We start from the raw sequence: 14006 nt of genomic DNA, 5'->3' as shown, positions 1-14006 counted from the left end.
TTTGTTCCAGATAACGCACAGTGTTTATGTATTGTGTATTGCTCCATGTTCTGAAGTATTAATATTTTGCTGTTTTGTAAATAAAATGTTCTATACAAACGATCTGTTTCTCTTGTATTCGGTGCACAACATTTATTGCGGCAATTTTCTGTGTGCAGTGGGCTCCAAGGAAATCGCTGTGTTTAATATTATTGTCATATTTAAACATCTATTACTGATCACATATACTGTTTTGGCTGCTTTCCAAAGTCGATAGACTTTGACATACGCCTCGCTGGCACTCGCTGATCGGCTCGGGTCACACTAAAGGTCATCCTAACATAGTCCAGACGACTGTGACATCACACCGGGACGCGACTCCCGCGCCGGAGTAGGTTTTTTAATTCCCAAAGAAAATGGTGTTAAGATTCACTCCTTCTGCCCGGATAAAATTCACCTCCGGGATCGATATTTGTGTACCTGAACCGAGCTTCTAAAATGGAGTAACAACAACAGATACTGCAGTTTGGTGATGGCCGGCTGTTTGGGGATTCCATACATGTTTCACAAGCTTCCGATGACGCTTCAGTTGCGGGGTTAGCATGTTCCACTTCACCGCCCGATGGCAACTACTTACCGGCGTCCCGACCGTGCAGTCTGGTCAGGACAACCTTGAAGTACTAATGTCAGACAGATATCAGATTACAGAAGACTCCAAAGAAACGCCGACACAGCATCTCACTCACAACATATACTCCATTCATGGGGATTTCGGGGAAGAAGGAAGAAGGACATATGAGGATGTGCATGTATGAATGAAACTTGTTTTCCGGATCAAAAATATGAATATTCATATGTTTTGGAAGTACTTTGACATATGCGATATTTTTTGTTCTTTTCTAAAAATCAGTTATCGAATTTTCCTGAAATCCACTGTGTCCTGCTGTTGTCATCCAAAGGATACCTCCATCTTGAGTCCATCATGTTGGCTGCAGCATGGGAAAAAAATCTCTGCTTTTTGCGCAATGAACAACGGGACATATGAGACTTACTCAATCTTTCTATTTTGGACTCTAAAATCAGGAGGAGTATTACTTTCAGAGACAAAGAAGAATCAGAATTCAGTGAAATTGCGACTCCCTCCAGAGTGCTCCGTTATGATCACATTGATGCAGTGTTACAACTTAAATAGATGTAAAATAGGTGATAGGAAATTGAGCATGAAAAATAATCATCTTTCCCTAAACGTGACACCTTGTGTTATAATAATATTAATGTGATATCTTACCCACAAAATGTTAATATATGTTTTCCAAAATGTATCGATTTTACATCATAGGCTAAAAAATATTATGAGAGGAGATACTATCTAAAGGGAAAAACCGCGAACAAATACGCGTATTGGATGCTTTAACGTGTGTTTTTGTTGTTCGAGACATAAATGCAATTACAGATGGCAAATTTTATTTTTTGCTATCAAAGGAGTTCTTCAAATTCTATGGAAATACCATCTGCCGTGGAACAAACGTGTTGGATAAGCCAGGTATTCAGTTTCATAAATCTGGAACGATCTTTGTCTTTTGAAAGCTCAGGTAAACCTAAAACGAATCTCCCCCACAAAATATCGCGATTCTCATTCAACGAAGAGTGCTATTTTTTTTTTTAGCATAAATATATTTTTAAAACGGTTAGATAATATATATAAAAATATAAGTGCTAAAGTTAAATATTAAATGAATATTTTCAATAAAATAATAATTTGCTAAAATAACTATTAATATTTTTTTTAATAAATGAATTAGAATTAATGACCCAAAAAAATTACATAAATATAGAGGAAAAACATTTAAAAAGCTTGATATAATTTTTTACAAAAACATTATTCTTGTTAAATGATAAAAAATGTAAATGAAATAATGAGATAAAAAATATTAATGGTCTTTATATTTATTTTTAAAGTTTTGGATAATTTTTCCAATGTTGAAAGCAAGAAAGAAAAAAACCAGAATCACTAATTTAAAATTTAAGTTTAAGAATATTCGGCTGCAAATCAAATCTCGTCCTATTTCTTAAAATATCTTTTATAGTTGACCAGTTGCTTCATCAAACATGGAATCCATTAAGTAATTTTTTATGTGCTTTATTTTTATAATTTTAAAAAATATTTATGAATTTTTTGGATGCTTTCAATGAAGGGGAAAATATGTTGAAAATGGTTAAGCGCAGAATAGATCTCAGCTGTTTCATATTATTACTATAATGGTGAAAGCAATTTAATGATCATATAGAGAGTGGTTGTAATCTACAGCAAATATTTTGATATGTTTCCAGAGCCAAATAGCCTATAATATAGTTGTAATTTTTTTTTGATCTGTCTGCTTTGATGCGTCAAAAACTGAGGCGCCAAAACGCAGCTATCTGTTGACTAATTAACATGAATAAAAAAATTCAAACCAGATCTCTTGGCTTGATTTTCAGTTGTGTGATCCCATTTCTGAATGGAGACTTTTACTGTATTTCTGTGTATACGTTTATGTAACGGAGTCTTGCTTTTCATCGTTGACAATCATTTGTGAATTCAATCGGACTTATTATACCTGATTTTTTTTGTCTTACACTCAAAATTCGGCAAACAAAGGATGAAGATTGGTGTGTGAGACGAAGCGTGGCTCGGTTTATCCCGTGTCCTTTTAAAAATCAATGCTTAGTTTAGACTGTTTCTTGCTGATTTATGGATATGAATAGGTTGTTGTAAAACACAAAGTACAGCTCCGACGTTACTTTATCAGATAAGTAAATACATAATAAACAGCTGTTGGCAAGTTTCTAGTGGAGGGTTATGTCAAGGGCCGAGATATTCCGAACGGATGAAAACAAAAGCAACTTATGACTGAGGCTTCCTTTGAAAGTGAAACAAATACAAACATATTCTTTGTTCTCAGTCCACTTGTTTTCTTTGCATTATTCTATTCTACCTTTAATTATTATTTGTATTCCTCTAGAGACAAGTAGTACATAACAAAATAGCGAGAAAGATGAAAATGAAAAAATAAATTATATCGGGCATAAAACACATGTAAATATTTATTAATCTTTGTTATTAGTTATTGAACTTTGAATATTTGTGACCAAGCAAGACAATTGAATGATGTTATTTCTCAGTAAAATTACAGGAAATTTAATGAAGAACTTATTTATTAACTTAAATTAACATGTTAACTAGTCCATTCCTTTTAATTTGTCATTTCAGCTGACAATAAAAGGATGTTTAGTGTCCTTTTAATTTTGGGAATATTTTTAAATGTTTCTTTGTAGTGTCAGCATTTTTTAAGTGCGGGGTTTCCTTTAAACTGTTTTCTACATGGCTTTTTTCGATTGAATTTTTTTCTTCTTCGCACCAGTCATAAGAGTATTTCATGTTTTTGGACTTGAAATTTGGCACATTAAAACGGAAGCTTTGAAAGCTGAACCTCTGTACAGAGTGTTCGTCCTTTGGCTTGGAATGGTAGACGCGAGGAGTGCCATGTCACAGAATTTCCGGGTTGCATGGCTGCTACATTTCACTAATGTCAAAATCTGGATGAAACGTTTCCTGTGTGAGCCCCTCCCCGTTATGTGCAAAACGTTTCATAAGTCATCAAGTTTTTAACAACCATGCACATGCATGTCAAATCGTAACAATCAAATTGAATTTTAAAAAAAACAACTCTTTAACCATAAGCTTGACAAGCTGTTGCCAAAAATATATGATTAGATTTGCGTGCTCTTGCCCACAATATATATTTCAGTGTATTTTTCTGTATTCCTATATAGACTTACCTTATAAGTGCCTGTTTTGCAACTTGAAAATCTGAAGAAGAAAAAAAATCACCGTATTATCCGAACGGAATGCGGTATCCTCGACAATGCAAATTCTTATAAAGTTTGAGAAAAATATGAAAGAGATAGAATTAACAAAGGATGAAATAGTCGTATGATAAAATCTGCTGAAGTCAATCGAATTTACACCAATGGCTTTTTTGACGGGGATCTGCACATGTCATGGTTTAGAGAGTTAATGCTGATGACAACGAGATTGAAAATTGGTACAAACAGCTGACTTAGCAGTGCTTCGACAACCACACACAATAAGTGTGCCCGCCACCGACCACCTGTGGGCCCTCGTTCGGATTGGAATCATTGATGCGAGTCTACCCTGTGTGGGTGGTGGGCGTTCTGAATAATCTTTGTTATATGGGGCAGGGGATACTTTGTGTGCTTTTTGGATGCGTAGGTGGGAAGCGTAATGTTACTTCAGATTTCCCCACTTTTTCCATTGTTTCGTGCGAGGGGAGGGAGTGGAGTACCCAATTTGGATATTTTATCATTAATGCAATCAACTTCACTCACCTCAGCATATTTTGAAATCAATAAAATTCTATTTGGGTTGAATGATTATAATTTATTAACATGCGCTTTTAGATTTGTCAAGTTTTACTAGTATAATTTTCCTGCGATATAGTTATGTTTTATTCCTTCATAAATTTCCATAAAAAATACTCAGTATGACTTTGCATAATGAATATTTTTTAAACAAAATGTAATTTGCGTCGAAAATTTATAAATTCTTATCAAATTTTTTATCAACATGATTTTAATAGTATTTTTGATAATTATTATGAATGTGATAATTTGATAACTTTAAAAACTTGTCAAATGTAAAAGCGCATGTCGATTAATCATGATCATTCGCCCAAAATCGAATTTTATTAATTACAAAATAGGCTGGGTGAGTGTAATTGATTACATTAAAGATAGAATAAATGATCATAATTTTATTTTCAAATTGGCTACTCTACTCCCTCCCATTGCACGATACAGTGGAAAAAAAGGTGGGGAAATCTGAAGTAACATTACCCTTTCAACCTACGCATACAAAAAGCATTCAAAGATAGCCCCAGCCCCAATATAACAATGATAATTCAGAACGCCTATTGATTACAAAATAGACTGAATTAGTGTTATTGATTTCATCAGTGAAAATATTACGTTCATAAAAATTATCAAAAAATACTATTGAAATCAGTGTTGATGAAAAATTGAAAACAGTTAATTATTTCTTTTTTTTTTATTATAATCAAATGGCAGCATAAGACGACATGGTCTCAACACAGACGTTTTGACTTTACGTTGATGTATATATCAACAAGTTTACCATAATATTTCAATTCAAAAAGACAGCTTAAATAAATTTAGATGATATAAAAATGGTAAGGTAAACTATTGAATTCTCTATTTCAAATAAATTTACACGGGGTAAGGCTATATGAATCAAATTTGGAAATCATTAGGTTGCATTTTTTAATGCAATAAAACCATTTGTTAGATATGAAAATTATATACATTTTCATTTTTTTTTCAATAATTACATGAATATTCGAGAAATAAACGTAATGCATGTAATTATTACCATTTTAAAATATGTTATAAAAATGGTAAGGAAAACTATTGAATACTAGTACTCTATTTCAAATAAATTTGCTCGGGGAAAGGTTATATGAATCAAATTTTGTTTTAAAGTTTCCCCTTTCGGAAGAATATACTGGCTCATCCAATAAAAGTGAAGATTCATTTAAAGTTATAAATGCATTCATTAATATATTTCAGGCATTTTTACTAGCTAATAATTAAGATATGTACACAGAACATGTTATCAAACCTCCCAAAGTTCTCTTAAACTGTAGATTAATCTTCTTTTCACAAAAAAATAAAAACACAATATAATGTGGATTCCGATTTCTCCTTAAAGATACAGAGTTAATTATGATGATTGCAAAAACGCTTCAATTATCTTCAAATAACTTTGTTTTCTTAATACAGCGAATTTCACTTTATTATGAAGAGCAACAAGTGAACCTGAAGAAAGAAAACAATATACAAATGAACTGAAATTTTAAGTCAATTATTTAATACTTCTTCCGCTGCAAGCGAGAAAAGTTCTTATCTTGTGTCCATGACAACGATCGGTTGGTACGAAATCAATATGAAAAGTATACGCTCTGCAAAAATCAGGAACTGATAAGTGTCTTGAAACAAGGAATTTTTTATGCCATCAAAATATCTTTAACTTTACTTGAATTGGCATTTATAATATATATTTATGTATATAAGCATGAAGTGCGGTTATATTCCTGGAATCATCGTAAACACAATACATGAAATATTATTTTTGTAGTAACCCAAAACATGCAATATTATTATAATCACCTGAGAAAGAATTAATCTCCCGATTTATAAATTTTAAGCCCATCTTTGCCGTTTTCCCCTGAGTTTACACTATGAAATTGTATTTTTTTTTTAATCGCATACCGAATTTGAAGACAGGATATTCATGGCAAGACCTGTACTTATAATTTCAGAGACCTTTTAATAAATACTGAAATCTACAGATTTTTACAATCTTTGAATAATCTTTTTATATACAGCTAGTGATTATAAGTATTTTTATTATTAAAATGACGCCGTGCATACATGACAATCAGAATTATAATTTTATATATGAAAATTAACAATTTGCATAAGGCTTACCGGACCTTTTTATATAATTTGTGAATTTCTGCTCACTTTTTTAGTATTTCATAAGTTTAGAAATGGACAACGATAAACAGCATTTCTGATATACAAATTTTTTAAAACAAAATTAATATACTTTTGGAGATTTTAAGGTAGATCTATTGGGCGGGATCATGTTGTACAACTTCTGAATGAATTGTATTAATGTGACAAATTTTCATTACTTATTTTTCACATTTTAAAATAAATTACTTATTATAACTGACTGAACTTCATACATTTATGGCATGTCTTTAATTTGAACTTAGAAATGAACTTAAACTTGTACTTCTGAAATTGAGTTTTTGCAGACTTTAAATTATAAAATATTCATGGCATGACCTACTATTTCTTTAGATGTATAATAGATTTTTTCTGTAGTATCAATATTTATATGTCAACTTAACTATCGTTAAACCTTTTTTCCTGAACCTATCGGACTACAGAAAATTGAATCATAACCGAGATAAAAATCTTAACAGTCCTCAGTCAACGTAAGTTTTAAATGGCTTTCAGTTCTTTAGAAAATAGGATATGGTTATGACATGATTAAACAAACTCTTTCTCTTGCGAGGCTTAGCTGAATACACACAACTATTATGATGTCTAGTGCGTTGTTGCGATTTATTAATTATTTATAACCCAAAACAATGTATTTTTATTTTGTCTATTTCCCATGGAAGAAATTCTATTAAATAAATATAAACATAAAAAAGTGTTTATATAAAACATTAAATTATCTTTTGTGTGTCGTTGGGTATTTTCGTTCATAAAAATTTTGAAACAGAAAAAAAAAATTATTTGTAACTCCTTAGATACTCTGTATATAGATTATCTATTTACAGCTACTATATATATATAGGTATTCATAAAAATGGTTTTCTGTATATTTTAAAACCCATCTATTAATTATTTTGTAATGAAAAAATGTGAAAATGTTCAAAATAGCGTCTAGAATATTTTTCTCTGACCATAATCTCTATCATATTTTCATAAACGTTTGCAAAATACATATGATGCAAATCTTTAGTAGAATTTGATCAATATATCTATTAATGTATTCGTACAGCATCAATACAACGGCCATTTTGATTGGATCGATTGAAGCGCCATCTTACCAAGTATAGCCATTTTGGTGATAAGTGTTTACATTTACATATGAACTCGCATTTGCATAATCAGGAAAACAAGGAACTGATTTGCATATCACTGGTGAACAGGATATTAAAAGTAAAATTCATACAAACGGTATTAACATCTTTTTTCAGATTTAAGCTTCGTATTTGAAAGAAAAAATAAGTAAACCAAATAGCGTGTTTCTCGATGAAAATGATAAGACAAATTAGGCATTAATTATAAGTTTTAGTCAATCGTGACATAAAGCAACATTTGATTTTAATGCCGTTTTTTGTTTACTTCGAGTCCATCTAATTAGAAAATATATCTACGATTTTGACGAATACCCACGGAGGATTGAAGTCTGAACGACTCTCGAAGCTTCTCTGGCGGGGACTTGGACACAAACAAAGACTGATTCTTTAATAGAACAATCGGCACTCCTTCTTATTCATTACGGTTGTTACCAAATGTGGAGGACTGCATTAACTGATTAGATTACATGTGTAGTGTTATACTATATATTATGAATACGATAGATGGAATAGGATTAGAGATTAATAACCTCTTCGTTACTTAATTTTTTTTTTTATTAGACATTCAAATTTGGCTGTGGATTATGTTTTTTAATCATAAAAATAAGATGTACGAGATGTGACCTATATTCTAACCGTGTAAACATGCAATGAGTTTGAGAATAATGTTATGTGCTCAAAACAAGCCTAGGAAATAACAACTAAAAATGGACAGATATATTAATATTTAAAAGCTGATCACAAACCTACGAATACTTCATTAATTAGAATCTCTTAATTCTAAATGATGATGTTATTGCAATAGTTTCATCCGGATTAAGAAAATTATGGTAACACAACACATAAGTATAAATATACTCTTGTTGAAACTTTTTTTATCGCGATGATTTGAATTAAATCGGAACAAAATACCATTATAAAGTAAATGAAAATAATTTTTTGGCGTAGTTTTACTTTCTGGGAAAATGCTGATAATTATAAGAGGGGAAATAGGAAATGCTGTGACAAAATGGGGCAAACTGAAATCCAGTAATAATTCGTTTTCATTCCCATTTACCATCTCATATCGCAAGATTTGTAAATATACTTTAGATGTCAAAGTGCTTCTCTGAAGTACTTGAATTACGGATATCAGAATGGGTTTTCTTCAGATGTATCTATTTATCAAAATGAATAGCTGTCCAGTATAAATAATGACAATGGAGTACCTCAGTTATGGCAAACACTTACTGTAGAAACTAAAACATTATAAATATCAAGGGAATTCTAACTTAATCAAAATTTAAACCCGATGCATCAGATGCATCATGTTAATTTTTTATCCAGGTAGAATTAAATCAATGATGCACCTGAGAAGTACAGATCACCTTGCAGAGCATCTGCTTTAATCTCTTACTTTTGGATTTAAAAACTCATTAATCCTTTTACTTTGCAAAATAGGTTACACATTGTAGTACAAATTTGATAAAACGCCTTTTTAAAAAGTAGATTAAGATATCTTTTAAAATCGCAGTCGCTGACTTTGCCAGGTGGAGCAACCATCGTCCTTGATGACCCCAATACAGGTATGACCCCCAACCGCATGGTTATGTAATACGGAACAATGATGAGACTATACTATTCTAATGCTAAAAAATTAAGATATAGATAATGAATATTTAATTTCTTTAAACCAAAGAAGTAAATATTCCGACATTAACATGGATTTAGAATTGAGATTTGAATCAAAATTTTCTTAATCAACAAATGATTTTCCTAATGTAAATGAAAAACAAAGAAATCCCAATAACAAACGATCTCGGTCAGTTGAAGCCGAGATTTTCTTACATTAATCGAATTGTAGGTAACATATGTGGGTCTAATGATTTGAATATTCTATAAAATCAAAATAAACACATGGATCGTACCGAAGCTTAGAAATTAATAAAACAATTGAGGTTGGAGATCATTTTTTTATATAACCCTTGGACCATTATCTTGCTAAGCTTTTGTCAATAACTCTTTGTCTGCTGTCGTTATTTTAAATCGGTGACTTTGATTACTCTTCACAGAACCCGAGCCCCATGAAGGCAGCCCGATAGCGTTAGATGAATTTTACTTGAAAACGCTTTTTAATTGTCTTCAAATCACACTGCTGCTAAAGTAGCCAATCCTAGATTTTGTAATATCGGTGTATCGTATTTATCAACGCTAACTGAACTACTGTATATCATAGATTATGATCATGTATCCCTTTTATCTCACTTATTCTTTGAATACAGTTGGGCTAACTGTTGTTGGGTGCGTGTGAATATCTCCGACTTATTGCAGCTTGCTTTGTTTTTACTTGTACTTCTAAAGCTTTAATTTACTATATATTTCTTTATTTTGTATGCTTTTTAGAGCGAAGGATATAAATCGGTGACTTTTGTAAACAAGTGTTCGGTTTACTAATGCAAGTATTCTATCAAATTCTTACAACTATTGATTTATAACGAACCCGCAGTTGTTCATCTTGTTTTTTTTTTTTACATGATCAAATGATTAGGCCTATTGTTGTAGTTTATAAAAATGGAAATTTTACAGCTCACTTTTGATATACCCAGTACATAATGAGACAATACGTAAAAGTATTACGAGTAATATAGAAGTCTTATAGCATACTTTACCGGGAAAAAGATGATAAAACAAAACAGTTCAAAACAATATCTTATGAACGTTGGAAGCTGATAGAAAACCACTACATTGTTACGTCGTTAGAAGATTTAAATTTTATGACGTCATAATTAACACTATTCTTTGTGACGTAAATCAACAAGCACCTGCTTTCAGTTTGGCTGAAAAATCAGTTTCACACTTTATTATCACGTCATAAAAAGGTTTTAAAATTTGTGACGTCATAAGTACTTTTAGTCATTGTGACCTAAAATAATGAGGACCTCCTTTCTGTCTAGCTAAAAAAAACCCAGAGTTTTACAGGCTTAGTTCGAGAACTATTGACTGACTTCCACCTCACTTTTAATGAGTTTTCTCAGTGATCCTTCCATTTGAAAAATAAGCCAAATATATCGTATTCATCAGTTATTAAAATTGATATCTAAATTCTATCTTAATTGTGCTGAGACAAACATGTGGTCTGTGCAAGTGAAACATTTACGAACAACTTACACAACAGTACGTTTACCTATGAATTCGGTTGCGGGCGTTTTATGTTTACTTACATGTAAGATTACGAGTCAACAGTGGCTCATTGCTTGTGTAACTGTTTAATTGTGTTTGTTTCGTGGACATAGAACCAGCCAATTAACTTTGAGCAGTATATCTGCTCCTCTGTATATCGGTATAAAGGTGTGTTTTTATTAATTTAACAAATCGCTTCATATTACCTCGAGTCAAATTTTACTCCACTGACTACTTGAAATTGTACACAGGAAATGACTCAGATTCATCAGGTCCCGGTCCAAAACAAACAGATGTGTTTAACACTTAGCATTGGAACCCAGAGTCATAAATTACATACATGATTATAATCCCTTGTTGTTGTAATAACAATTCAGAGTGGGTTTTTTTTTGGGTCAGATTGAAGTAAGACAAGTTTATCTCAAAATGCATGGGCTCAGCACAGTTTCAATGATTCACATTAAGTCATCTCTCTCTCTCTCTCTCTCTCTCTCTCTCTCTCTCTCTCTCTCTCTCTCTGTATTTTACTTTTATGCAAGCATTGCAGTGCATCTTTGCAACGAATGTGTCCATTGGAATATTAATATTTATTCATTAATCAAAACATCAAAAAAATTATCATTCGTGAAAGAGTCGTTCTGAACCAGTCAGTAAAGGAGATTTATCAAGACGCTCCCTACAAAGAACAAACTATTCCTGTTATTTCCGTGCAACTTTTTGCAAACATGTGCACACTGATGCAGTATCCTATTAACCTGGGGGTTTTTTTTTACATCTAGCTTAAAGTTACATAAGAAAAAAGCATTTCCTTATAAATGTATTGACTTCAATGCTAAAAAATATTAACCGGAAATTCAGTTTTTCATTAATGACTCAGTCCTTAGAAATATGATATATGTAATTGCCAAACTTAGTACTTTTAACCTTGAAATGCTTATGACATTTCTGTTGATTAAATTCGAAATAAAACAAAAAATTTAGTTAAGAATTTGAAGTGTAAACTTATTCTGGAGACCTTCAGTTTGCAGACCTATACCGACATTTTCCATTTAGAGATATTTGTGATGATTCATGTATAACTTTGTTAGTTGACTCGCGCCCCGTGTCAGAGACGGTCACAGCTGTGGTCTTCTCTCAGAGACTTGGGGATGAGTCAATGGTCGACATGGGTCTGACTTCATTCAGTTCGTTGACTCATCAAAACCTGTGCCGATAAAAAGGACCACAAATCCCCAGGGGGGCGTGTCCAAACATTAATGGGGTCTTGGTATAGTACTACATCAATCGTCGTAAATTATTGGTATAATTGAACAATAAATGAAAGAACGGATGCAGGAACGAAAATAACTTTCTTCTTTCGTCCACAAATGCATGTTTTCAAATTTAGCGCTTTGTAGAAACGCCCACCAGTACGTCACTCACTGATATAGAGAAAGAGAGATAACTGCTTGTTAATGAAAAGGGGGGTAATTGCTGTGGTTTTATTTTGGTTTTAGGCGGGGGTGGGGGGGGGGGGTAAACGTTCAAATCTTAACTTTTAATTACGTGTACTTATAACAGCAAAGATAATGAAATTCATTTTTTGATTACATGTGAAAAATATGGTCACCACAGAAAAGAAATATTTCAGTTAATTAAAAGCAAATTCCAAACTTTGTCAGCTTTAGATAATGAAAAAAAAATATTTTTGGTTGACAAGAAAATTCTTAATCTTGTGGGCAAAATGAATGATAACATGCTATAGTACTCTTTTTAAGTGAAATATTGTCGGAATTAACATTGTCATTAGCTATAATTGTTATAATTTAATAATTTTTACACTGTTCATTGGCATGTCTCTCTCTTGTAATTATAATAATATGTCATATACGTCTGTTCTGGACTTAGAAAAAAATGTTTGTTACTTATGCATTCAGTGACAACGATACGTTCCTATCGTGCATGGTATAAGCTAAAATTTGATTTGAAATTTTGGTTTTTATTGCAATTAAATGACCTATCTGAATAGATGATGTTACGGATTAAGTTTTTATTTTTAATGATTTTACTTATTTCACAGGTGATATCGCTAAATGACTATATATGGTATGACAATAAATATACCTAAAGGGTGTCATGTAATGTATATAGCGTATATTTACCTAGTATTTCGATATGTCAAACAAAAACTTAAAGTTGTATGAGGTTTAAATATTACTCACCGGCAAAAGCAGAATTTTATCACCAAATTAATATTGTCCTTGGAAAAATAAAAAACTGAAGCGACGCAAGTGTGCAAAACTATACCACCTCAAAAAAAAAACCCCACATGCAATGAGGTTTGGGGCAATCATAAGCACGTAATTATGCAAAGACTGAATTAATGCCAAGCTAGCTAATGTGCGCGTACACCGTCAGCGGGTATAGGGATGGAGCCTTTCATCTGGCAGCTGTTTATTGCGCGAGTTAGAAATGACTTTCATGTTGTAATAAATGAAAGTCTGTCGTTTCCATAGAGGGTCTTGAGGAATTCAACGCACGCCCACGCGCGCTCGTACTCTGTACACTTTTGTTCGAACAGAAAAAGAGTGAAATTCTCATGGAGGTCTTTGGAGGGAGTTTAACAAATATATTTGATCTCTGCAGATCTCTCAAGCAGATTGTAGCTTTTGATATTATAAATTTCACACGGCATTTATATGATATGTATTTCGAAAGGAGTTCAACTTAACTCAATCTTTTCCTTCCTTCTCCTCTTTCTCTTATTCAGGACAAAGATTGATTCTATAATCTTTTGAAAGTGATGATAGATCATGCCAAAGTGTTATCGTGAAATAATCATTATTTCATATTTTTATAAACTACCCATGTTCAAGCCGAGCAAATTTTAATGATACATGTAGCATGTAGCAAAAAATATGTTTGTAAGTTTGCAATGTATGTTCTACATGAATCGCGTTTCCAATTATTTAACCGTATTCAGCGGTGAAAAAATATTTATCGCTACATGCATGTACATTTAACAGTTTAACTGTTTAAAGAACGTAGCATTAACGGGAGGAGGAAGGGAGGGAAGGGGGAAAGCCCACCATTTTTTTTCTTGCAACAGACATATTTTTCTTAAATTCACGTGCACAAATATGACTT

The 14006-nt window shown here is 32.1% G+C and overlaps 1 long non-coding RNA gene across 2 annotated transcripts in view; it reads right to left on the bottom strand.

The window, feature by feature from the left end:
• LOC109619842 (uncharacterized) overlaps nucleotides 1-14006 on the bottom strand; it is a 28596-nt gene that overhangs the window by 11885 nt on the left and 2705 nt on the right. For both annotated transcript variants that reach the window (XR_010714612.1, XR_010714613.1), the window contains exon 2: nucleotides 3799-3829. This is a non-coding gene — a long non-coding RNA (uncharacterized lncRNA). The remainder of the gene's footprint in view (nucleotides 1-3798; nucleotides 3830-14006) is intronic.

Source organism: Magallana gigas, chromosome 6 (assembly GCF_963853765.1).
Source record: "Magallana gigas chromosome 6, xbMagGiga1.1, whole genome shotgun sequence".
In the NCBI taxonomy this organism is placed as follows: domain Eukaryota; kingdom Metazoa; phylum Mollusca; class Bivalvia; order Ostreida; family Ostreidae; genus Magallana; species Magallana gigas.
The sequence above is the reverse complement of the archived record's forward strand: the minus strand, read 5'-3'. Positions and strand labels throughout refer to the sequence as shown.